This window comes from Ambystoma mexicanum, chromosome 1p (assembly GCF_040938575.1).
Source record: "Ambystoma mexicanum isolate Mex_15411 chromosome 1p, UKY_AmexF1_1, whole genome shotgun sequence".
In the NCBI taxonomy this organism is placed as follows: Eukaryota; Metazoa; Chordata; class Amphibia; order Caudata; family Ambystomatidae; genus Ambystoma; species Ambystoma mexicanum.
The window spans coordinates 175,629,202-175,654,900 of NC_090921.1; the positions used below are offsets into that span (position 1 = coordinate 175,629,202).

At 44.2% G+C, this 25,699-nt stretch overlaps 1 protein-coding gene across 4 annotated transcripts in view; it reads left to right on the plus strand.

Moving 5' to 3' along the window:
• Nucleotides 1–9,350: 9,350 nt before the first annotated feature.
• Nucleotides 9,351–25,699, plus strand: part of RANGRF (RAN guanine nucleotide release factor) — a 123,164-nt gene continuing 106,815 nt past the window's right edge. For 2 of the 4 annotated variants that reach the window (XM_069646206.1, XM_069646210.1), the window contains exon 1: nt 9,470–9,539. The gene's annotated coding sequence lies outside the window, so the exon portion shown is untranslated. Of the gene's footprint in view, nt 9,859–25,699 lie in introns of all 4 variants that reach the window. The other 2 variants (XM_069646209.1, XM_069646212.1) reach the window with 2 other exon arrangements.

Genomic DNA, 25,699 nt, shown 5'->3' on the forward strand with positions numbered 1-25,699 from the left:
AGAGTTAATGATACAAAGCAGAAATATGACTATTTTCAATACCAAACAGTTAAAGATACAAAGCAAAAACCTTACAATTTTGAACATAATGAAACCGAGCAGAGGGCACAGTTGGTGAAAGCAGATAACCAGCATTACCAACAGCTGTGAGGCTGGAAGAGAAACACAATAAAACAGCAAAGGCATAAATCCCCTTTTAGGAGATATACATTGGGGAAAGCTTATATCCAGCAATGCCAACAGCCAGCAACTGTGAAACTATAGAGGCAACAAGGGCAAAACTCTCCCTTTTTGAGATATCAACTGGGGGAAACGTGTAACCCAAACTGCCAACAGTCAAGAGGCTGTCACAAAATAGTTATGAGACACTTTAAGAATAATTCTTCTATGTCAAGTTCTCAGTTTGGGGGAAACTGGAACACACATTACCAAGTCCAAGAGACTTTAAGCAAAAGCAGTTATTGTGCAGCCCTCCTTCCAAGAGACATTGGTGTGGAGAATCTTGGAACATTGCAGCCAACTTTGATTGTAGCTGTAGGGATTTTCTTCCTGGCAGGCAAGTGTACCAGGAAATGGATCATAGTAGTTAGTCCTGGCAGATGAGTATACCAGGAAGGAAAACTATGGTTTGAAGAAGTATGTCTGTTTCAAAAAGGCGTGTTGGAAAGACCTTTGTTGAATCACAGAACTTATAAACCTTATCTTTTGTTGACAAGTTGTGGCATCACCAAGTGAAGTTGTTGTGCTATCCTGTCAAAAGTAGTTCATTTGAAGAAGGTGTGATATGCCAATAACTGTTGAATTTACTTTTGAAAAGAACAATTGCTTTGGTTTTGGAACTAGTGTTAATAAAGACAGACATTTATCTTTGCAAGAATGGTGAACAAACATTGTGGAATAGTTATTTGCTGTGTCAAGGGGAAGGACACAGCGAATGGAAGAGCCTTTTTGTGTTACCTTGAGTGGAACTTTGTTGAACCAGAACTTTGCTCAAAATATTCCTGAATCGATCCAAGGGAAGGGGGCCCAACCCTGGTCACAAGGAGTACTTTTAAAAAAAATGTTTTATTGTTGAACTTAATCATTAAATTGATTTTTTTACATCTTCAGCATCTTTAGTAGTTTGTTGATTCACTGCAGTAGTTCATATCTGTTGATATGTCCAAAGAAACTGGCAAATCATAGGCGGCCGCCTAGTGTAGTAGGTTTAGTTTCCAATTTTACCCTTATATCTGTAAAAATTTTAAAGTAGCTACTTGCCAAGAGGCTCTATCCCCGCTGATCATCCTTGACCAACAGGTTTCTTCCTCTGCCGGTGACGGATGAATGAGAAAAATGTTCATGTACTGGGACCGGATGCCCTCAGTGCCAGGACAGGACAGTAGTAGATGGCGAATTGTCTCCTTCTCGTTGCTGAAAATTCTGCAGGAGTTGGCCGTTGAGAGTCCTCTGATTTGACGTATTTCATTAGTGTCAAGAAGGTTCCATCTAGCTCTCATTATAGCGTTTTGCGCTAGTCGACTAGGGAACTTTTTAATGTAACCCTGTAGCACATTCAATTTGTTCGTTATTGGAGTGAGATGAGATGTAAGTTTACTTCTACTTGTCACAGATAAAGTAAGTATCCAGTCCAATTCCTTTATTTTTTTAGGACTCTTGTTGGGTTATTCATCAAGTCTTCTTCTGAACACTCAACAGTTCTTAGTAGCGCTAGGTTATCGTCTCTCCATGATTTTAGCATTTTACAGTTTGATTTGCGTGCTTCTCTGGTAACCAAACCGTGAAGGAAAGTACTGTTTGGAATGACGCATTTCCTGTAGAGCATCAGTGTATTGCAATCTAAGGTGCCCTGTAATTATAGCAGACTCAATTTGCGCCTGATCAAAGAGGCTGAGATTGAGGTAGGCAGCCCCAACACCGTTATCCAAATGTAGGTCTCCAATTTTGGCCATATTGTTTTGGGTAGATAAGGTATGGCCTCCGTACCATAGGTCACTGTTGGGACAACCTTCGACTTGTAGAAGTTTAAGACTGGGATAGTGGAAAAGCGACCAAATTTCCTGTCTATCGCCTTTCCTTATGTCACCAAGTTCCTGATTTTCAAATGGAGGGCTTCTTGCATGGCAATTTCTTTTTTGAAGCTGTCCAGAACCACGCCCAGGTATTTAAACTTTTTGACTTAGTCAACGTCCAGGTTGTTCAGAGACCAGTTTAATTTTTCCAGCTTTTCAATGTTTGTTTCTAGGTTATTTTCAAATGTAAATTTATGTAGGTTGGCCAATTGGCGCTGCAGGCCGATAGGGGTCTGATCTAATAATATTAGATCATCAGCGTATAGTAGTCTGCTGATTTTTACTTGGGCTAGTTTTGGCAGAAAAGATCTAATAGCCTCCTCTGTATATTGGTAGTCCCCCATGTAGGCCACAAAAAGGGCCGGCGCCAGAGGGCACCCCTGCTTCACTCCTCTCTGGGTCGCAACGGGTGCTGATAGACTTCCTTGCTGATTCAGACATACTTTTATGTTAGTATCCGTATGCAAGGCTTTGATGGGTTCAAGGATGTCATTTGGACACTCCCAGGCTTCCAGCTTTTCCCAGGGCCTAGCTCGATCGACCCTGTCGAAAGACTGAGAAAGGTCAATGAATGCAGTGAACAGTCTTGGGCCACCCTCCATCACCTTACTTTTTAGAATAGCAAGGAGAAAGATGTTTACAGCTGTTCCTAAGGTCTTTTAAAATCCCGTTTGGAAGTTGTCGCTCCATGGAGCTTGAGTCAGGCATTTTTGGAATTTTTTTCAACAACAGTGATCCGTAGACTTTCCCGATCAGGTCCAACAGTGCAATTGGGCGGTGGTTAGAGGGATCAGTGTTATCGCCTTTCTTGTCGATCGGAACCACGATGGCTGATGACCATGAGGGTGGAAAAGATTGTGAATCTGCACATTTAATGAAGACGGATCTTATGACTTTTGACCATTCTTCCGGGTATGTCTTCAAGTCTAAGTTGGTAATGCCGTCCGGCGCTGGCGCCCTGGATTTTTTCCATTTTTTTGATAGGTCGCAGATCTCCTCTTGCTCATCAAATTTCATCCATCCGTGGGTTTATTTAGTCCCGTTTGGCTCCTCCTGGGGCAGCGAAGGTAGAGATCTCACCAAGGAGTACTTTCAAAAACCTTTAAGTTTGAATTGATAAATGGTCTTGTTGAACTTAAATTAGCTATACATTCCTTGTATAATTTTGTTGTGTGTATTAGTGTGAGGGCCAGAGACATTTTTGGACAGTAGGTAATTTTTCTTTAGTTTTAGTTTGCTAGGTAGGGACCTCATTGTTAGGATAGGGAAAGATAGGCACGTATTCCACCCTTTTTGATTTAATAAATGGCAAACTTTGAGAAAACGTTACCTTTGTGTCTGTCTCACATTTCTGACTCAACCCACCCTCTAGTGAGAAGAAACATAGCCAAACAACCTGTTCTATGAGTAGGTTCCCACTCAAGAGGTTCGACAACCACGTTTAAGCTCACTAAACCTTTCAGACGAGAAATACCCATTTGCATATCAGTCTGGCTCCATTCACAAGGGCGGTCCAGCACCAACATGCTAGGCAATTCTACTCTGAAAGAGAGTACCAACAGCAACCTCAGACATGTGTTTCGGCCTTGTTGGTACTCTTCAGTAAGGTGAAGCTGTTCCTCTCTAAGTACAGTGAGCAAGGGGTCCATGTCTGGATTACCCTGGGTAACTAAGGGTAAAACCCTAAACATTTATACAAAGGTCTGGGAGCCCCTTCACTGAAAACAAACACAGTCAAATAATCTGTTCTATGGGTAGGTTCCCATTCAGGAAGGTCTACAGCCATGTTTAAGCACACTGTACTTTTCACAGAGGAGATATATCCATTTGCATATCAGTCTGGTCCTAGCCAGAAGGGCAGCCCAGCACCGACATGTTAGGCAATTCTCCCCTGAACAAGGAGTACAAACAGCAACCCCAGACACGTGTTTTGACCTCGTTGGGCCTCATCAGTGAGGTAAAGCTGTGCCTCTCTAAGCACAGTGAGCAAGGATCTAATGCCTGAATTAACCTTAATAACTTAGGGTGAAACCCCAAGTCTCCGAACATGAATACAAAGGTCTGCGAGCCCCTCTATAGAGACCACACACAGTCAAATAACCAGTTCTATGGGTAGGTTCCCACTCAGGAGGCTCTACAACTACGTTTAAGCTCACTGTGCATTTTGCAGAGGAGAAATATCTATTTGCATATCAGTCTTGTCCCACCCACAAGGGCAAATTAAAACCTGGTTTACAGCCAATCTTCTACTCGTCACGGGCCTTGAGGATATCTATCCTCTGCATAGGAGATATACTCCCTGTACATGGGAGGAAAATCTTCCCCTTTGTACAGGACAAATGCCAAAACCAAGGGGTGGACTGAAAAAAATGGGGCGCTAGAAATACATTTTAAAGTTTTGTTGGGAAGGGACCAGGGTCCTCCTGAACCCCCAAGTGCTTTAAAGTTAGGGGAGACTTCTACAAGGCACTATAACAGACATGGGGGAGGAGGGGCACTAGGAGGGTTCTCTTCTGCAAGCATAATCACATACACATAGACATAGACAAGCACTGAAGAAGGTAGTTATGGTCTACAGTAAGACATATAGGTGCAATTAACTATTAGTTGGAAAGATTTGTAATGTCAGATATAGATAGGACATGAGAGGCATTTAAAGTTGAATTTAGAAAATGTGCCCTTATAGCATCACTGTGCTAATGTTGATTCGAGAAGGTATTGCCAACATCACTGAGTGTGCTCTAATAGCGTCACTATGTTAAATTAGAACTTAGAAAGTGTGCCCTAATAGCGTCACTGTGTTAAAGTTGAATTTAGAAAATGTGCCCTTATAGCATCACTGTGCTAATATTGATTCAAGAAGGTATTGTCAACATCACCGAGTGTGCCCTAATAGCGTCACTATGTTAAAGTTGAATTTAGAAAGTGTGCCCTAATAGCGTCACTGTGTTAAAGTTGAATTTAGAAAGTTTCCCCTTATAGCGTCACTGTGTTAAAGTTGAATCGAGAAGGTATTCCCAACATCACTGAGTGTGCCGTAATAGCGTCACTATGATAAAAGTTGAATGTAGAAAATGTCCCCTTATAGCGTTACTGTGTTAAAGTTAAATCTAGAAAGTGTGCCCTAATAGCGTCACTGTGCTAATGCTGAATCGGGAAGGTATTCCCAAAATCATTGAGTATGCCCTAATAGCATCACTGTGCTAATTATGAATCTAGACGGTATTGCCAACATCACTGAGTGTGCCCTAATAGCGTCACTGTGTTAAATTTGAACTTAGAAAATGTGCCCTTATAGCGTCACTGTGTTAAAGTTGAATTTAGAAAATGTCCCCTTATAGCGTCACTCTGTTAAAGTTGAATCTAGAAAGTGTGCCCTAATAGCATCACTGTGCTAATGCTGAATCTAGACGGTATTCCCAACATCATTGAGTATACACTATAGCGTCATTGTGTTAAAGTTGAATAAAGAAAGCGTGCCTAAAACATCACTGTGTTAATGTTGAATTTAGAGGATATTCCCAACATCATCACTGAGTGTGCCCTAATAGTGTCTCTGTATTAAAGTTGAACTTAGAAAGCATGCCCTGATGGCATCACTGTGCTAACGTTGAATCTAGACGGTATTCCCAACATCATTGAGCGTGCCCCAATAGCGTCACTGTGCTAAAGTTGAACTTAGAATATACCCTAAAAGCGTCACTGTATTAGAGTTGAATTAAGATGGTATTCCCAACATCAATGAATATGCCTAATAGCGCCCCTGTATTAGAGTTTAAGCTAGAAGGTATTCACAACATCATTGAGTGTGCCTGGTCGCATACACTTTACTGATTACCACAATATCACTCTACTACGCTTACTCTCTCCTATACACCACCATTCAACTAGAACACACCAGTACTATGAGACATTCGGTAAAGCTGTTCTCATACTAACATGACTCATCAAACTTTCCATCATCCTAATAAATCACAGCAAGCTAGCACGCACCGGCTAGCTTAGGCATCTCCTCAGGCCTAACGCAGCCAAAACTCAATATGGATGTCCACCCTCCAGACTGAACACATTCAACTGATCCCCTCAGCACCACACCTACCGCTAAGAAGCAGCTATCATGCAACAACCACACCAGCTGCACACATACCCAGTGCGCCCATGCACTTTACGTCTCCCTCTCTCTCTCAACTGACTTGAGCTGCGGTTCCTGAGGGCGTTCAACCTACCAGCGCCTTGAGTTCATACCAATGGTACATAAGGCGCTATCCAAATGCAAAATAACATAACATAACTATGGCCGAAGCACGAACTGATTCACCATATCCCCACTGACCGTGAAGGGTCCATTGATCACAGGGCAATGGGGAGTTGGTAAAACATGTGTCTAAATAGGGCTTTCCGGTGTTGGGGAGAAAACCTCAGACCCGGATAACATGAGCAGGACGAGTGGAATGTGGATAGAATGGATGAAATATGTTTGTACATGGATAAAAAGGTTTTAGGAGCTTTCCTTGGACTTGGTCTCACGGTTAGTAAAAGTCAGTAGAGCTGCAATGTGTTTTTGCATAGGTAGCAAAATGAGGAACAGCATGACCTGCAATGTGTTTTTGCACAGTTATCAAAATGGAGAACAGCACAAGTGGCAATGTGTTTTTGCATAGCTAGCAAAAAGTAGAACAGAATGCCCTGAAAAAAACGGTGACAACGAAAAAAGAAGACCTTGAAGTAGCCCTATTATGGAAGGAGGACAGATTGGGCTGAAGTCATAATCCAAATCCCCTTATGGGCAGCAGTAGAATTATTTTGGGTCTATCCAATCAGTTGTGCGGGTGTGTGTTGTAAAAGTGAAATCACCATGACAAGCTGGACCTATATAAACTCCCGCCGAAACCACTTTGTAGGAAGGAACGGGAAAAGGGGCAGGAGAAAAACGTTCAGGTAGCAGGGTCCTTTGCTGCCATCCTCATTTGTAAGATTAAACTTGTTATCATTACAAGATCGCCTTTGGCCTTATTTCCCTAGCGGGTTGTATTTATTCTGGTGTGAGCGTTTTTAGGGACACCCTTACAGTAGCATCAGATTGCACCACTACGCAGAGATTGTGGGTTCTCTGGCCAATAAAGTTTGTAAAAATAGGTCCAAATAGTGCATTTTAAAGCACTTTTGTCACTATCTAGGCATTCAAAAGTAGTTAAACCTAACAAAAAAGTAAATAAAACGTGTTCAGATTGAGGAAAATCATATTGTAAGATTTCTAACAAATGCGTTGCTTCTAAGTCATGAGGGGTAAGGGAGCAGGGCTTTAAGTTGGCTTGGGCTGCCGGGGCCGAGTCAGGGTAGTCACCAAATGGTGCGGCTCAGCCAGGGCTCCCGTTCCCACCATGCTGCGGCGTGTCATTATCCTGCCGCTCGCCGCCACGATCAAACATCCCCAACTTCCTCGAGAGACAGCTGTGACTAACAGAAGTGCCAGCCACAGCGTCGCGCAAACTGCAACTTCATCTTGCAACCTCTAGGGCCGTGATAGGAAGTTGCAGTTTGCACCACGCTGCGGCTTGCACTTCTGTCAGCCACAGCTTCAGGAAGTGACGAAACAGCAACTTCCCCTTGCGAGGCTTGGAAACCTCACAAGGGGTCATGAGAAGAAGTTGGAGTCCCAAGCCCAGGCAGCCAGCCCTGATACAAGTGTGCACCATTTTGTTCTGGCCTTAACTGCTGCACCAGTCTCTGGAGCTCCTGTATCCCATTACAAACACCAAGACGAAAGGATCCCACGCCCGACGAGAAGACACAGCTATGGCAAGGTACATGACTTCCAGCATGCCACTGACTTTGGCGGAAGTCTGTTGGAGAAGAGAGTGCGCAACAAATGCCCATGTCTGATGCAGTTGCAACTGGCCGAGTCAAACATGGAGTTAACTTCTCTTTTAAGCGTTCACCTCAACCAGCTGAACCTGCAACAGACATGTACATTTGTTTCACTTTCTCTTTTCCAACAGACTTCTGCCTGTTTCCACACACTTTCTATTCATCTATGTCTCTCGCTGCATGCCTATTAATCCATTTTACTCTCCCCTTCACCTGTGCATCTGTTTACCACCCCAACTCCTGCCCCAGGTTCTGTCTGTCTCTCTCTCTCTCTCTCTCTAAATGTCTTGCTGTCTTCTCTCTGTATCGCGTTGATGCAGGTTTTTCCCATATCACAATAAACATAGACGCCGATTTCCAAGATGGTGAGACGTTCAAGAAAGACATACAAAAAAAGAGAGATAAATGCATAGCAACAGGGATACTGGCAACTGGCCTGTGAGCTGAGAGGCAGGGGCAAGTTACAGTAAGCAGCGAGGGATCAAAGTATCAGAGAGTGCAGCAGTAATGAAAAAGGCAGAGAACTTTGCTAAGCTGCTGAAGTGGAGAGAAACATTGAACGCAGAAAAGACGGAAGCATATAGGTGGCAAAAGGGGAGAACAGGAAGGTGAGCAAGAGTTCAGCATGGATAGTAGTTAGCTCACCCAAAAGACAAAGTCACTGTGTAATGGCATAATGGCCTACAGTGAAATCAAAAGAATTCCTGGCAGGTCATTGTATCGGGAATACTGTAAGAGCTGGGGTAGAGTGAGTCACAAACTGACCTCCTATCCATGCAAACACAGGTGATTCGACAAGAATCTCATGAGGATAGCGGAGGGGCAATAAGCTCGCCTTGGAAGCAAGACGACACAGAGCAACACAGAGTCAATCCCTGGGTCCGCCCTTAGAAACCTCTGGCTATTAAGCATGTTATAAATAAGTAAATAAGGGGCAGGGGTGAGGAGATTAGGATGGAAAGGGGTTTTGTTACTGGCAGAGTGGGTCGAAGCATAATACCAGGGTACCAAGACATCATCACTGTAGGCCAGTCCACCACTGCTAAAACCCATCCCTCAGCACAGGAGAAATAAAACCTCTGCCCCATACTGACAAATCCCCAAATAACCTCACTCTGCCTCGTAAAGGATGAGCCCACCCCACTCTCCCTACAAGACACACGTTCAAACCTCTCCCTCTGCGCATGATTCATTTTAAAATCTGTCCCGCAGCTCAGGCCGTCTGTCAATCTGCTACATAGGCCAGATCAGCAAATACCGTTATCCCCACGCCCTCCGTGCCTTAAGTCCTAAAATGTACACTGGTTTACCGCAAATTGCCCGGGAAACTGCCTGCATCACATTCTTTGCCCGCCGTTGTTCTAAATCTCTCTAAATAAATGCCAGTGTTCTTCTGTGCTCATCTACCACGCGTGCTGAGAGCCTGCTTTCCCGCTCGTGGAGTCACGAGGTCCCGAAGGCTGGAGGCGCGCGCGTAAGCGTGGAACAAAGTCGCACTTGACCCATCGTCACGTGACGTGGAGGAGCGTTACTAGGGTCCGTTTCTCTGAAGGGAAGAGCTGTTACACTAACCCGGGAAAAAGGGGAACTCAAGTCCAGGCGAGTTACTTAAACTGTAGTTGACTTGTGTTCACATAGTTGTCATATGTAGTCCAGATTTCAATGCAGTGCATTCAGCGAGGGCGAAGTGGCTTCTTTCCCTGAAGCGATAATGTGCACGTCCTGCTGAACAGCTTGCTGATAGTTGGGAGGCTAGCTATCAGGCGCTCTAGTTATACAACTGAATAATATTCTATCAAATCACGGGGCACGCCCGATTTCTTTTTCAAAGCATTGTAATCTGGAATTTAAGTCTAATTGCTTCATTTTTAGTGTTTCTGGTCATCAGGTCTGTGGTAAAGAGAAGTCGGGAACCGAGGTAAGTTTAACGTGCTTTAATGTCCTGACCCAGCACTTCTCAGCCATAGTACACACACAGGGATGGTAGGGTCCACAAGACAAAGTACAGAGGAGGAGCACCGGGCTTGCCCCAAACCCACACAACTGCTCTAACTCTAACAAACCAACCGTCTCCCACAGAACACTCAGTCCCTCTCATGCCACACCGACCCTCGACATTACAACACTCCAACCTACATCACTACACTTCTCCCTCCCTAGAGAAACACAACAGAATGCAAAGGGAACCACAACCTTCAAGCTACATCACTACAAACTCCCAGAATGCACTAGAAGGCGGGCGGGGGGTGATTTAGTCAGGAGTAGGAGAGTGAGGGAGGTGGTGTGCTGTTGGCAGCTTCAGCTCAGTATACACTGTGTGCTGCGCTTTGGTGTAAGTATTGGACCAGGGCGAGAACACTTGTGCCGTTGGTGCTGTTCATGTGTGATTAGTTTGTTGTCGATGCAGTGAAGTGCATGCGGTTTGCTGGGCGGGAGTAGGTTGTGTGAATTTTCGAGGGAGTTTGGTATGCAGAGATTTAAAGGTGGGGTTGGTGGGGTGAGAATCCTGGTTCTGGCAAATCTTGTTCGGTTTAAATTATATTACTACCGGTGGGATTAGTTGCTACTATCCTTTCTTGACCGTCTGACTGTTGTGGGTGTTAGCCCGGCGCACTCCCTGTTGTGTTCTAATGAACTATGTATAATGTGATTGGTGTGTCTATTCTCCCCCTTAGGTATCGGAACAGGGGTAGGGTGGCCCCTTTCCCTACTATCTATGTGAAATGGTCTGCTGTAGCTTCAGGTGTGGTACAGGGCCAGGGCGCTATGGATGGGTCATCTAAGTGCTTCAGTCTTGGTCTGTCTCTGTATTCATTCTTCAGTGTCCTCCTCTTGTGGGTATCTCTGTGTGTCGTATGTCATGTCGTGGAGTGCGTTCCTTAGATTCTGTTTATATTCGATTGTTTGGTGGGAACCGGGATCAGTGTCTTCATTCATCATTGTTTTGTCAGTGTGTGTATTCTTGTGGGGGTTCTTCTAGTTACGCAGTGGAGAGACTGGATTTGAGCAGTTTCCTGAATAGTAGGTGGTTTCTTGTGTTGCGTATATCCCTCAGTAAGTCATTCCATGTTGTTGGTGCCTGGTGAGAAAAAGAGGATCCTCCGAGTTTTCTTCTGTTGTAGGGTTTCGGTTCCAGGCGGATGTCGTTGCTCGATCTGAGCGTTCCTGTTGGCTGGTGTAGGCGTAGTTTATCTCTCAGAAATTCTGCGCCTTGGTTGTGTATTGCTCTGTGCGCGATGAACATTGATTTGAATTTTATTAGTTTTATTGGTAGCCATTGTAGTATTTTGAGTGTCGGTGTGATGTGTTCTCTTCGGGGTAGTTTGAGGAGGAGTCTGGCTGCTGCATTTTGTATGCCTTGTATTTTTTCAGAATTTATTTATTGTTTGCTTGGTAGGCTCTTATACAATAAGAATATACTGATTCAAAGTGCCCACAGGGTCGGGAGGGAGAGAGGGGAAAATACATTAAAACACAATATTTAAGAGCAGAAGGGAAAAGAGGGAGCGGGACAAACCACCTATGCCTTGCAAATATTCAGAACGTGCAAGTGCAGAAGAGGGGTAAGTGCTGGGGGAGTCCTAGCCCGTGGGAGAGCCATGGACGAAGTGCTAGGAATGTTGAGTGCTACGTGCTTTGGGCAGCGGGAGGTGTAAGTGCAAGTCTTTAGGGCGGAGGGAGTGCAGATACAAGTGCTATGAAAAGACAGGAGCTGGGAAGAATTGGTGTGGGAGGTCAAGGCCCGAAGATGTATAAGGGCCAAGGATACCGATTTTGCAAATGAGATTAGCAGAGGAGGGAAGGAAGGAGGAGGAAAAGAGGAAGGTATTAAGGAGCTTCCAGAATTTGAGAAGATCCTGCGCATGGGGAGGGGGAGGCTGTTCCAAAGGAGGGAGCCCACAAAGGAAGAGTGATTGACCCTCTGCCCTCTGTTTAGCAAAGCTTTTAACACACAAAGAGTTGGTGCCATAGGAGCGAAGTGGTCTAGAGGGAGAGTATTTAGATAGCGCTGAAGGTAGTTTGGTCCCGGGGCCCAGACAGCCTTGTGGATGATGCAGTGGGATTTGAATTTAATCTGTGGAAGATTTGAATTTAATGCATGCAGCAACCGGGAGACAGCAATGACTTTTTAGTGCAGGAGAGAGGATGTCACTGGGTTTAAGGCCAAGGATATGTCTTGCGGCCCTATTCTGGATAAGCTGCAGGGGTCGCAGAGTGGAAGGAGGATTCAGGAGAACGCTGTTACAGTAGTCGGGTCTAGAGAGAACCAGGGTTTGTCACATTCAGCCACTCACGTTAACTGAGAAAAGGAATTACTTTGAGAAGGAAGAGCTGATAGTTGGACTTCTTGGAAATGTCTTGAGTGTGAGGGTGGAAGGAAAGAGAGGAGTCGAAGATGACACCAGGGTTTCTGGCTTCGGTTGAAGGTGCAGGGGGAGTGCCCAAGTAGGAAGGCCAGAGAGAAGGGAAGAAGGAGGGAGCAGGGGTCCCAATGGGGAGGATCTCAGTTTTACAGGCGTTGAGGCAAAGATCATTGGAGGCGCACCAGGACTGGATGGCAGATAGGCAGTCAGGGATGATGGATGGTGCAAGAGGGTCAGCAGGAAGTCTGAAGAAGAGCTGTATGTCCTCTGCATAACACTGGAAGTTGGAGGAGATGAGGCGTGCAAGGTAGATTTTGAAGAGCCAGGGGGAGAGTATAGCGCCCTGGGGAACCCCACAGTTGGAGATGGAAGTAGGAGAGGAGAAGGGGTCTAGGATGACTTGGGAGGAGAGGTTAGTGAGGAAGGAGGACAGCCAATCCAGTGCCCGTTCCGAGATACCAAGCGTATCATGGAGCCTTTGTACAAGGATGGATTGGTTATCTGTGTGAAATGCGGAGGAGAGATCGAGAAGGATAAGGACAGCTGGGGCGTTGGAGTCCAGAGATGTGAGCAGTTCTTCACAGGTGTTTAGAAGAGCAGTTTCCGTGCCTCTGGATGCTCGGAATCCAGATTGATGGTCGTGGAGGCCACCGACCAGTTCAGTGTGAGAGTTAAGTTGGGGCAAGGCCAGCTTCTCAAGTAGCTTCCCCAGGAAGGGGGCGATAGAGAGAGGGTGATAGTTGGAAGGGCAGTTAGGGTCAGAGGATGTTTTTTTCAGGCATGTGCGCACAAGCGGGGGCTTGAGTGGGGAGGGGAAAGATCCAGTGGGAAAAGATTGATTGCAGAAATTGGTGAGAGCAGGGGCAAGAGAGCCACTGTTATCCTTGATGGCCCTGGATGAGCAAGAGGAGACCTGTTTAGAAGAGACTTTCATGGAGCGGACAGCTCTAATAACGTCTTCACTCGACAATGGTGTCCCAGGTGATATGGAGTCCCTTGAGTCTTGCAGTGGATTGGAAACTAGTTAACATTTCCATTGACCTGTCACAATCATGTGAAAAGAGACTTCTTTGGTATATGACCCTGATTTTACTTATTCATTTATTTTGACTTTAAAACGTATATCTACTCCAGTAAGTTTAGAATACGAATATGTCTGCTTTGAGTTGAAATGTAAAACTCCTTGATTTGACAGGTAGCCATTGTTTATGTACAGCAACAACTGCTTAATCCTTAATGGACATTTACTGTACATTATGTTCCTGGATACAGAGGGCATTATTGGCCATACTGTAATTGCACATGCAGGGACAACCGTACATGACTGTACTTCGTTATCCCAGAAAGTAATCCTTATTTTTGCAAATAAATCTATTTTATGTTATTAAAGGCTCCAATCAAGCAGTCCCACTAAGTCAGTGCCTTGTCTGGGATTGCTCAAGGGAAGCCCTTATTTATATATTTTTATGTCCAGTTCGTGTACTCTGGATGACAATCCTTATACAACACCCCTCTCTTAGAATCCCCCTGACCCCACTGAGCCAAGAAGTAAGTTTGTTTTGGAAATTGAAAAGGTTTATTTGAGAACTAAACAATATAATATAATAAATTAATAATATCACACTTGTGAATATGAGCAGTAATCAGCAATAGGTAATCCTACAATAGCACAGTTCTGGTGACTTATGACCAGGAACAGGAGAATAAGGTATCAGAGAATGTCTTATGGTTTCAGGGAGATGCAAAGATGAATAAAAAAGCAGTACAGAAATAAACTTGATATGATTTCAGCAAAAGATAATGTGATCACTTTTTCTTTGACAATTCACTCGCCCCCTATGCAATGTAAGGAGATGAAAGTAACGCACACAATTCTTAGGAATACACACAAATGCAATACAAAGTTCCAGTTCCCCCCTAGCAAGCTTGGATCAACAGGGATGATTTTAAACACAGGCAAAGTATTTTAAAGGTGGTATGCAAAGAAGGGGAAAATATGATAAAAATCATTTTAATTCCCTCTAGAGGTTCAGGGTGAGTGATAGCTACTTTAAATTAGTTCAGGATCACTTTAGCAATGCTCTATGAATGATTATCAGGTTGCAACGAATTTCAGCAAAGGAAAGCAAGCAGCTGCTATTTTGACAAGTGAAGAAATTGAGCCAATTCGCAAATCGCAGCAATTTTTCCGAGTGCGTCGAGCGCGATTACGGAAAAACTATAAGGAGCTTAGAATCTTAGCTTTAAAATGACAGTTAAAACTCACTTCTAGCACCAACTGTTCAAGAGATATGGACGATTTAGTGGAGGTAGATTTTCAGAATTGAAATTACAGTTTCAGAATGACAGATGCGCTTTGGAAGGTTTTGAATCAACAGGATGGACACGATTTCTGATGATGCAGTTCTAATAGGTTAAAATAGTTTGAATTAGATAATTTTAAACTAAGAGATTAGTTTTGCACAGGCCTCAGGCTACTCACTCATAATTTTGGAAGGACTGGGCCTCGTTACAGATCTGGTCAACAGGTTGGACTGGACTTCTGGCGGGTGGTTCTGAAGTCACAGCGATCTGGGTCAGCTCTGCTCTCTGGGTCTGTCAGGCACCGGTTCTGCTCACAGCGGTCTGGTCTGTGGTTCGGGATTCAGCACTGCTTTCTGGGTCTCTGGTTCTGTTCTGGATACACTGGATTCTTAGCAAGCAGCAAACCACACAGCCCGGCGGTTTTATTCTGAGGTGCCCCTTGGAGATCTGGGGTAATCAGTTGGCAAACATGTAAGGCCAGCTGGGAATAATTTAGCTTGCATTAGGCCTTCTTGGTTCAAAGTTCTGTAGTCTTTCTGGAGTCTGGAGTCTCTGATCTGAAGTCTGGATGTGAAGTTGTCTGTCAAAATGCTCCGCAGAAAGTGGAAAAAAAAAGTTCCCGTCTGGCTTCCAGTGGCTCTTTTTATGCGTTTTGAAAATGGGTGGGTCGGCTAATTCTGCATGCCCAACCCTCTCAAGATTTGATAGGCCAAAGGATTCTTTGGTCCCTGATTTGAGAAAGGATAGTGTGTCAGAGTGATGTCAGCCATTTACGATCTATTGAAGAAACGCCCCTTTGCTTTTACCTTAGAAATAATTCTTCATAACTACACATTTCCCAGATACACAGTTGTTTGACATTACATGTACATATTACAGATTACTTAAGGTACATTCTGGCCCGACTCTGATCTTCCTGGGGGCTTGCATTCAAAAATGACAACTTATTTTCGTTTTTTAGTTGATTTACCAATATCGGACGTTTACCAAAAATGGCACACATGTACACCGCCTTTCTACCCATATTCCAGTAAATGTTCATTTTTCTAGCGTGAACCTCGTGTCTGCAATCTCCATAATTCATGGGGTTTTGCCTCAGAACATCGTACGGAATTGAGTTTGGACTCAAATTGTAGGTACAATTCCATTTTAAGGATCTCCAAATTGTACATTCCTGTCATCTGGTTACAATTAGTTATCAGTGTTTTTATAAAACATATTTGCCTTCAATTCACTTCAGTGTTTGGGTCCGCCCCCAGAAACTTGGGAGTCAGGGATCACATGTCTCTTCTGCCAGGCAGAGCTCTGTTTACAGTCCACACCCAAATTAACATACCCCATTCAATTGCAAGAGTCTATTGTGTCGGCTGAGGTCAGCAGGCCAGGGGGCCACTCTGCATTTGGTTAGCATGTCCATGTGATCTCCTGGCTTCTTGTGTGTAGTTCTGAGGTGAGAAGGTTTCCCAGCCTCTTGCAATGTTAATTGAATCAGCCTGTCTTCAGGAATAGCAGGTGTTTAAAATTTTAATTAACCAAAAAGGCTTTGAAGTTTCCAGCTGTCTCAGGAGGCTGGCAACTCCTGAAGTACAGTTCTACTGTCAGAGTTTAGACCGCTAGCGCCGGCTTGTGTCCAAAGCTGGTACTGCCCCCATTTTTTTATGAGTCGTCTTGAATTTGACAGGAGCATTTTGCTTGACAGCTCTAATCCTTGCTGCCATTGTTTTGATGGGCATCCTTACAGTAGAGTGGTGATGTGGAACCCCCCTCAAGAAGGTTGACTCTTTAGAGTGGCCTTATGCCCCTGACTTTAGCAACTTGTTGACATCAATTAAAAACGGATTTTGAACAAATTGAAATGGACATTTTGAGCTTGCAGTTCAGAGAAACAGCAGTGATTTCAGGGCGCTTTTGATCTAGCAGGCACTGCTATTTTCCCTTTGGCACCACCTTTCACCCCTGGCGCTTCCGGTCCATCATGCTTGCACTGGTGGGTGGCAGGTTAGGCGACCATTTTGGTGTTCGCAAAACTGCGCGGTTCTCCTGGTTCTGGGATAGAATGATGGGCGGCGACAGCTCAATCCCCACATCTACCCACTATTGATTTAGTTTTGTCCTGGGATAGAATTATGGGCGGCGACAGCTCATCCCCACATCTACCCAGTCTATTGATTCAGTTTTTGTTGTCGCCTATAATTCAACATGGGTCAAAACCTTTGACAAGCCCCCCCACCCGACTGCGCTTTGATTTCGAGTTGAGGGGGAGTCGGGTACAAAGGATGTTTTGATCCACGCGCTGGTATGTCCGCATCATCCTCTTCCATTTCTGTAGATGGCACAGTTCAGCATCTTTTCCTCCCTTCAGTTGGATCGATCGGTTCTCCTCGCCGGTCCTGATGGGAATATTGGGAGGTACCCCGGGCCCCTCTGATCTTTGCTCCCGGTCTCCAGGTCGTCTTCCGTGGTCAGTCTCCGGGTTTCATCTTCCTAGGATGATAAAGCAAAAGCGGGAATACCTATTCGTAGACATTTCTCCCCCACTATTGATATAGTGGGGCGGCATATACATTTTATAGTCAAAAACATGCACATATACATTTTTTTAAATCAGGAGGCAAGAACATATTCAAGAATCATAGAATTTTATAGGCTATATGTGGAATATTTTAGGATGAAACTGAATTACTCAGCTGGAGTGCCCCCCTCTGGGATTCCAGAGGATTCCTCTAGTTGCTGCAGAGTGTGCCTGGGATGGCAACACTTTAGCTGATTTATATGGACCCAATTGTCTTCCCCTTCCGCCAGACTACCTTTGGGGATGCGGATCTTATAAGCTACTGGGGAGATCTTGTCTATAATTTCAAACGGTCCCTTCCATGTAGGCAAACATTTTTGCTGTTTGGCCTGGTTCCTTTGGAAATTGTATAGATAGACCCGGTCTCCCACATTATATACTTTCCTGGAAGTTTTCAAATCGTAATGGGTCTTCATGCTATCAGCTGATCTTTCTAGATTCCGCTGAGCATAGGCAAAAGCATGTTGAAGGTGTTTCCTTAAATTCTCCACATACTCATGAGTTGTGGAGGCATTGATCAACGTCTGCTCTTGGGTCCTGTAGAGCAAATGCTGGGGAAGCACCATCTTGCGTCCAGTCATCAGCTCAAATGGTGACGTTTTAGTTGCAGATGAAGGGGTAGATCTGATGGCCATTAGGACCAGAGGTAATCGGATATCCCAACTTGGCCCAGAATCTGCCACAAACTTTTTTAATATGCTCACAATGGTCCGTTTGTAGCGTTCTATTGCCCCAGAAGAAGCTGGCCGGTAAGCAATATGTAGCTTCCTTTTGACCCCCAGTATCTCCCACATCTTTGTCATCACTTCACTAGTGAAGTGGCTACCTCTGTCTGACTCAATCCTTTGAGGTAGACAATACGGGAAAAGATGTGGTTAATCATCAGGGCAGCTGCTGATTCTGCCTTGCAGTTTGGGGCCGGGAGACATTCCACCCACTTGGTAAACAAGCATGTGACGGTGAACATGTACTTGTTTCCTCTAGACGAGCGAATTACAGGGCCTACGAAGTAGATTTGCAAATCTGACCATGGCAGTGTCATCCCCCTCTTTTGGAGAGGCGCACGGTGTGTGAGGGATGATGGCTGAAATTGTGCACACACAAGACACCCCTTCAAGTATTGGCCGAGGTCCTGCCCCATGTGTGGCCAGTAAGCAACCTCTCTTAAGATCTCAAGTGTTGTATGAAACCCCCTATGACCGGTGGTGGCCGCATCATGGGCGTGACTTAACATCGGGCTTCGGAATGAGGTAGGGACCACCCACTGATCATGGCCAGCTTGGGATTTCCTTACCAACAAACCGTCTTGGATTCGGAACATCTTTGGACATTTCATCAACATTCTAAGGTCCTCCTTCCCAAGGTAATCGGTATCCGTTAGGGGAAAGTTCTTAGGGTCCTCAATGTGTTGGTAAAACTTACCAATTATTGGATCCCCCTTTTGAGCCGTAATTAAATCAGCATCAGGGGTCTCCTTACTCCATTGTGCAGTTGAAAGATCATTGTGAGCATTTGTCTGGGACCTAGTGATAGCAGTGACCTGGATTTCCCCCAACAGGGACTCTATTTCTATTAGATCCCCTTGGATGGCCCCGGTTTTGGCCAGCTGATCAGCTAAGTCATTTCCAGTTTTGTCTGGTCCCTCTACTTTGGAATGACCCTTGATCTTCCTATTCGATGTGACCAGATCATCAGTATTTTGGATTAACTTCCCATGTTTCAGGGGTTTGTTATTAGCACATAACATGCCTCTGGTTGTCCAATTAACCAGGTGCTCCACGAACCCATTCCGTACATAATCCGAGTCTGTGATTATGACCAGTCGTGGAGTTGATGTTGGACAGCAGTGAGGATGGCTTGAGGCACAGCCATCAACTCTGCTACCTGACTACTTCAGGGACCAATTTTGTACCCAGCGGAGGGTTCTGGGGACTCATTCACCCATGCATTCCCTATGCCGGCCACCAGTTCTTTTTCCCCGTTGTTGTCAACATGGTAAGAGCATCCATCCACATAGACAGTGGGCATTCCCTCACACTTGTCTTCTTCAAAGACTTTGTGGGGGGAATTAAGGTATGCCTCCATGTTGTCCTTGATATTTAGACTTTCGTTCTCAAGACAGTTTTCTCTGGCACAATGATGCAAGTCAGCCAGACCTTGCGCGAGGGGACTCTTCTTGTTTTGGCCATATCTGACCTCCACCGGAAAGCCTTGCATTGACAGAATACAGGAAGTAATTCGGGATTACTCACATTTCCAGCCCGGATTCTGTCACTTTGGAGGTATTGCAGAGGCTGGTGTGGATTCTCCACTATGATGTGTTCCCCCTGGATGAACGGGCGGTAATTCTTCAATGCCCACACTGTTGCCAGGAGTGCCTTTTCACAATCGTTGAATTTTTCCTCCCCAGAGGATAAAGTTGTGCTCGCATAGGAGATTACTTTATTGACCTTGTCATGCTTTTGGTATAATACTGCCGTCAAACATGTATTAGAGAACCCTGTCTCCAGGAAGAACTCCTTGTTTCTGACAGGGTAAGCTAGGCAAGGCGCTTGTGAGAGGCTTCTTTTGAGTTGTCTTACTGCCTCGGATTGTTCTGGACCCCATTCCCACTTGACCCCCCCCTTCAAAAGATGAATCAGGGGTCTGGTGATCTCTGCGTAGCCCTCAATGAACTTTCTGCTGTAATTAGTCAGTCCAAGGAGGCTCCTTAGTTCCCGCAGAGTTGTGGGATCCTTCAGTTTCTGAAGTGCTTCCACTTTCTTTTCTTGGGGACAGAGACCCTGAGGAGTAATCTTATGCCCCAAGAAATTAACACGGGTTCTACACCACTGTGCTTTCTGAAAGGAAAGTTTTGCTCCGGCGGCCCTCAACTGTGTCAGAATTTAACGGATCTCCGCTATGTGTTCCTCCACAGATGAACTTTTGATGAGGACATCATCTACATAAGCCAGGGTACCCCTCACACCCAGGTCGGGCATGGCCTTGTGTAGGAAAATGTTGAATTCATTGCCAGAGTTGAGGTTTCCGAAGGGAGTCCCGGTCCATGTGTACTGCTGGCCCCCAAAGGTAAAAGCCAGTTTGTATTTGTCCTCCCTACTGACAGGCACGGTCCAGTATCCATTGATCAGATCTATTGCAGTGAATACCTGTGACCCCTGAATCTGGGCCAGCCCTTGGTCAATGTAGTGCAGAGGCCATCGGGAAGTATGGACCCGTTTGTTGAGCTCCCTAAGGTCGGTGCAGAGTCTCCACTGGCCGTTTGGCATCAATATTGCCAGCACCGGATTATTGAAGGTGCTGTGTACTGGACGGATTATTCCCCGGGACTCAAGGTTCTTAATTATTTCAGTAAGGGACTCCATTGATGCGAGAGGCAAGCGATATTGCTTCACAAACACTGGAGTCATGCCAGGATCCATGGGAATTGTTGTGTGGATGTCATTGCGACCACAGTCATATGAGTCTACTGCAAAGAGATCTTGGAAATCCACGAAAACCTATTTCAACTTTTGCTTCTGTTCCAGAGTCACACAGGCATCAGCTAGGTTGACTCTCTCTTCCACCATCTGCCTGAAGCCTGGAAAGACTTCTGGTTTTGCTATCTCAGCGGCCTCCTCCAGCTGGGTGGAGAAATCCCTGGTCAGAGTGCTGATTTGGGCTGGAGGCTTCAGGTGGGAAAGGCAGCCCTCATGGACCTGGAAAATCACCTCATCCCTTCTGAAGTCACAAGTCACGTCTTCCTTACCATAAGGGCAAGAAGTGTACACCAGGAAGTTCCACCCCCATGCCGGGTAAAGATCCTGTCTGGTGTTGTATTGCCATCACTGTCACTGTCAACAGTCCCTGGGGATTGGTGCTAACAGTTCATTTCCTAAATCAATGGAGAAATGTCGGTCATCAACCGCCATTCCTATAATGGTGCCTGCGGCTAGAGTAATACGCTTTAAGTCGCTGTTATCCACCTCTTTTGGAATGGTGTCATGTTCTATGTTGACTAATGGTGTTGGGTTTACCCCTAACCCTTGTTGTTGGAGAGAAGCATTTAGATGAATATAAGCATCAGGGTTTTTCAATTTTTGTCCTCTCTTAACTTTTGCTTCCAGGGAGAATTGTCAGGTCCTTTTTGGGATGGTGACTTCCTCTTTAATCTGAATTTCGACTGCATAAGGTAACAATTGAGCTGACCTAAGTGCTTTTTCTGGATCATCAAAGCCCATGGGATTATCCGCTAATCGGGACCAAGCTTTGAAGTTTATTAGGTCCAAAGTAATGACAAAGTGATTAAGAATGTCACTGCCTAAGTAAAAGGCGGCAGTGACGTCTTGCACGACCCAACAATTATGGACTATGCTCTTATTGCCAATGGAGATTTTGAGCATACACCTGCTTGGCAGGAGATGTTTGGAATTGGGTGCTTCCAGGTCCATTTCCCATTTGTCTATCAGTTTGAATGTGGGAATGGCTGGATCTTTTGGGAGTTGGCGGAACATGGCTTCGCTGATGAAGCTCTTACCGTTGTTCACACACACTCGAGTGAGAACAGAGTCCTTCCCATCATTTAACTGAACAGGGATGAACAACTGCTCTCCAATTTGCTGAACATCAGCCAGGCTCTGAGCTGATTTCACATCTTTCTGGAATATTGGATTGGGAATTTCTGATTGTGAATTGGTAAAGAATTTGAGTGTTTCCTTCCAGTGTGGAATACCACTTTAAACTGGAAGTAAGGTTGGTTTTCAGAAATAGAGAGGACCCCCCCATCACCAGTCTGTTGTCCTACTGCTATTACTGTCACATCTGCAAATTGGTTGTTCTGGAAGTGAAACTCGACTTGGTCAGATTTCTCTTCAACCATGTGGCAGGTGCCGTTTAAACTAACATGGTTGACACTCTGTTTTAATTTTATTGGTCGGCTAGTCTGGGTCCAGAGGACCTTGTTTACGCAATCTATTAGGGATGACAACCTTCTCAGGAGGTCATTCCCTAGTAAACAAGGGGTGCCCTCTGGAGTCACTACTATGACCGGGTGTTACACCTTGTGTCGCCCAATTTTGATGTCCAAATCTGCAGTCCGCGCAGCGGGAATTTCCCTCCTGTCAGAGTTCTGAAGTTGTCCAGGAAGAGAGGTGACAGGAATGCGGTAATTCGGCCCCCCTCCCGCATTTAGTTCATCAAAGGCCCTTTTGGACAGAAGGGTAGCTTGGGATCCAGTGTCCACCAGTGCCAACATTGTACCCTGTCCCTGTACTTGTACCGGGGCATATGTCCCCCCCCCCTTCTCCTCAAGGGGGCACAGATAATGCACATTTTTTGACAACTGGTGGGCTATCTTTCTGGTTTTGGACATTGAGAGAGAAGAGATTTGGGCAGAATTCTGTGGAGAGTAATGGGAATCTGAAAGAAAAAGTTGGCAACTGGAAATGGTTTCGGTTCTGGGCCCCCCCCCCCCCCCCTTTTTTGGAGGCAGTCATCAGGATGGGTTTGACCCATGGGATTTTGGTATTGTTGGTTCTGGGATAGAATCCCAGAACCAATCCCCACATCTACCCAATCTATTGATTTAGCTTTGTTCTGGGATAGAATGATGGGCGGCGACAGCTCATCCCCACATCTACCCAGTCTATTGATTCAGTTTTTGTTGTCGCCTATAATTCAACATGGGTCAAAACCCTTGACAATGTATCAAGTAAAACCTACTGACTCTGTGCATGCAAACATTATCCATTTGGGAGACACCAGTCCAGATCTGGCTGCTACCTTTTTATTCTGGTACTTGTTTGACAGGATTTCCCTATTAGAAACTCGGGACTACAAGTCCAAGAATGCAAAGTTAAAATCAGGACTGGGCTAATGTCTCCTGGATGGATTGGATCATGTTGGCATGTATGGTGTTGGTACACAGATGGTGGCAGCGTGTATGGTTTATGGGTGGATGAATATGATATACTGAGAATATGAGAGGTTGGATGGGTGGCATATGGATGAGCACAGCAATATCCTATTGATGGACGGATGAGTGAGTATGGGCAGTGGCAAGTATGAATATGCTTCAATGAGTGGATGAATATGGGTGGATTAGTGAGTGAATGTCTGTACGGAGGAGTAGGTGTAAATTTCTATTCCATGAGTATTCTTCCTCAACAAAAAGAATCAAAATGGATGAATAAAATGGGTATGTGTCTTAAGCAGTATGGTGAATTTCTTTTTTTGTAAATCAGTAATATTTAATGAAAATTAATGTTGTAAAATTGTACAATTGATTATAGCCAAAACGGATATCTGTTACAAGGGTCACAATCGGGATTTATTTTTGTTATTGTTTACAGATCGGACCTAGCTTGAGAGCAACCAAGTGCTGTACAGTACAGTGGGTAGCCAACGTTTGGACAGGCATCTTTTAACAGTAGCATAGTACTGTGAGTTCTGTGTGTTAGTGTGTGTGTCTATTGGACTTAATCCTTAGTCAGGAGTTGTTGAAAGAGCCATATTTTGAGAGATTTGCGTAATTGGAAAAATGTGGGAGCATTCTGAGCCGATACTGGGATCGACTTGCACGGGGTGGGTGCTTGACAAGAGAAAGATTTTTTGCGGATGAGTTGTAATTTAAGCCAGTTGGCCCATTTGCCTTGCGTGTAGAGTGTGCACCAGATATGTGGAGCTTAGCCACCAAGTACACTGGTGTACCACTTGTGACTGCTTTGTAAATGATGCATGTACTTTTGAACCGTATCCTGGTCTGGAGAGGAAGCCAATGTAGTTCGCGTAGGATGGGGTTTGTTCAGTCCAATGTCCATGCTCCCAAAAAAAGACGTGCTGCATCGTGGTGGACTGCTTTAAGGGATGGCCAAGTGAGTTGCTGGGAGCCCTGCCAGGAAAGCATTTCCCCCATTGATGTGCGAGGCCACAAGGGCCTGAACTACAGTCTGGATGTCCTGCGGCTGGATGAAGGCTTTGATTTTCTGAAGGTAGAGATTCAGACCTACTCTTTGGACCTTCTTGGCTACGTGTTTCTGGAAGTACAGTCTCCTGTCAATGGTGCAGCCTAAGGATTTGCCTGGGTCCGAATCCTTCTAGGCGCAAGTTCAGGATGTTGAACTTGCTGTGTTTTTGTAAACCTGTCATCGATTTTTTCTTTTTAATGATACTCCATGATTATTCCGTTGTGCAATTTTATAAAATTGATTTAAGGTCCACTGCGAGAACATTGCTGAATATGCTCTTTTATTACCCACATTTTGCTACATGTATTGAGTACATATTCAAAAATAACACTCTAAATTTCTCTGCATAATGTAAATACTATCAGTTCTACGATACTGCATTAAAGTATGACTTTAGTGGATACTTACTAATTTATTAAAATTATACTTATTAAAAACATGTGCAATTATTGTAGAAAATGAACTAATACTACTAACGTGGGTGGCATAATACGCAAAATATCAGATCACTGTAAATTTGTATTGCTCGAATATCAGTATCACAAAAAACATGTTGAGTGTGATGCAATGATGATTTCGCATAAGTAACACAATGTTATAAGCAGGGATAACATTTTGCAATAGCTATTGACTTTTAATTGACTCTTGCCGAGTAAAAAATGGTGTACTGTGTTCATGTGAAGAATTGAGGTGGTGAATGACTTTTTGTGGCTGGTGAGAATCTTTCTACTTGAAATGTTTATCACTGCCGTAACTCTCGCTGTAAATATAGACTATTTTGCTTGTTCAACATGTGCATTTTCAGCATGTAAACGAATACGCACTAAACATAGTCACTCTGATTCTGAATTAAGAAGAATAGGTGGCTATTTATACCATTTTCTTCTAGATCTTTTGATCAATATAACACACATACGTCAATTTCTGCATCTGAATTTTACATTTAGAAGGGCTACTGACCTCTTCAATGTAGACCAAATAAAGAGGAATAATCTCAAAAATATTGTATCAAACATAGTTATTTCATTTATAGGACAAAACATTTTAAAATTATTTAATTGAGAAATATTGCAATTTATGAAAATGGCATCTAAAAACATGTTATTTAAGGGCAGGTTTGCAATTAGTAATGCCTTCAATATATCTTTATGAAAACGTGAATGTCAATCGCAATAATTAATTGAAATACTTGATATCCTGGGTTTTGGATTTAAATCCATAATATTCCTCCTGAAGAGCTACTACAGGAAAATAAGAATACTTCAAGACCAGGACAAAACAATAAATAATCTTCAGGATGAAGCATACAAAGATTTAGTTATTGAAACCCAACACAAATGTATATTTATCAAGCCAAACACTAAGTATGTACTTTAAATGAATAGAAGGCAAAACTACCAGGACTAATATGACAACTTAAGAACATTTGAACTTTATTTGCTTTTTAATTTACACAAGTGAATCATTTAATTTACCTAATTTGATGATTTCAATGGAACTACTAACAAGCTATATAAACGCAAGACATTAACTATTACAAAAATGTTTTCATTTTGTTTTGTAAAAAAGAATAGG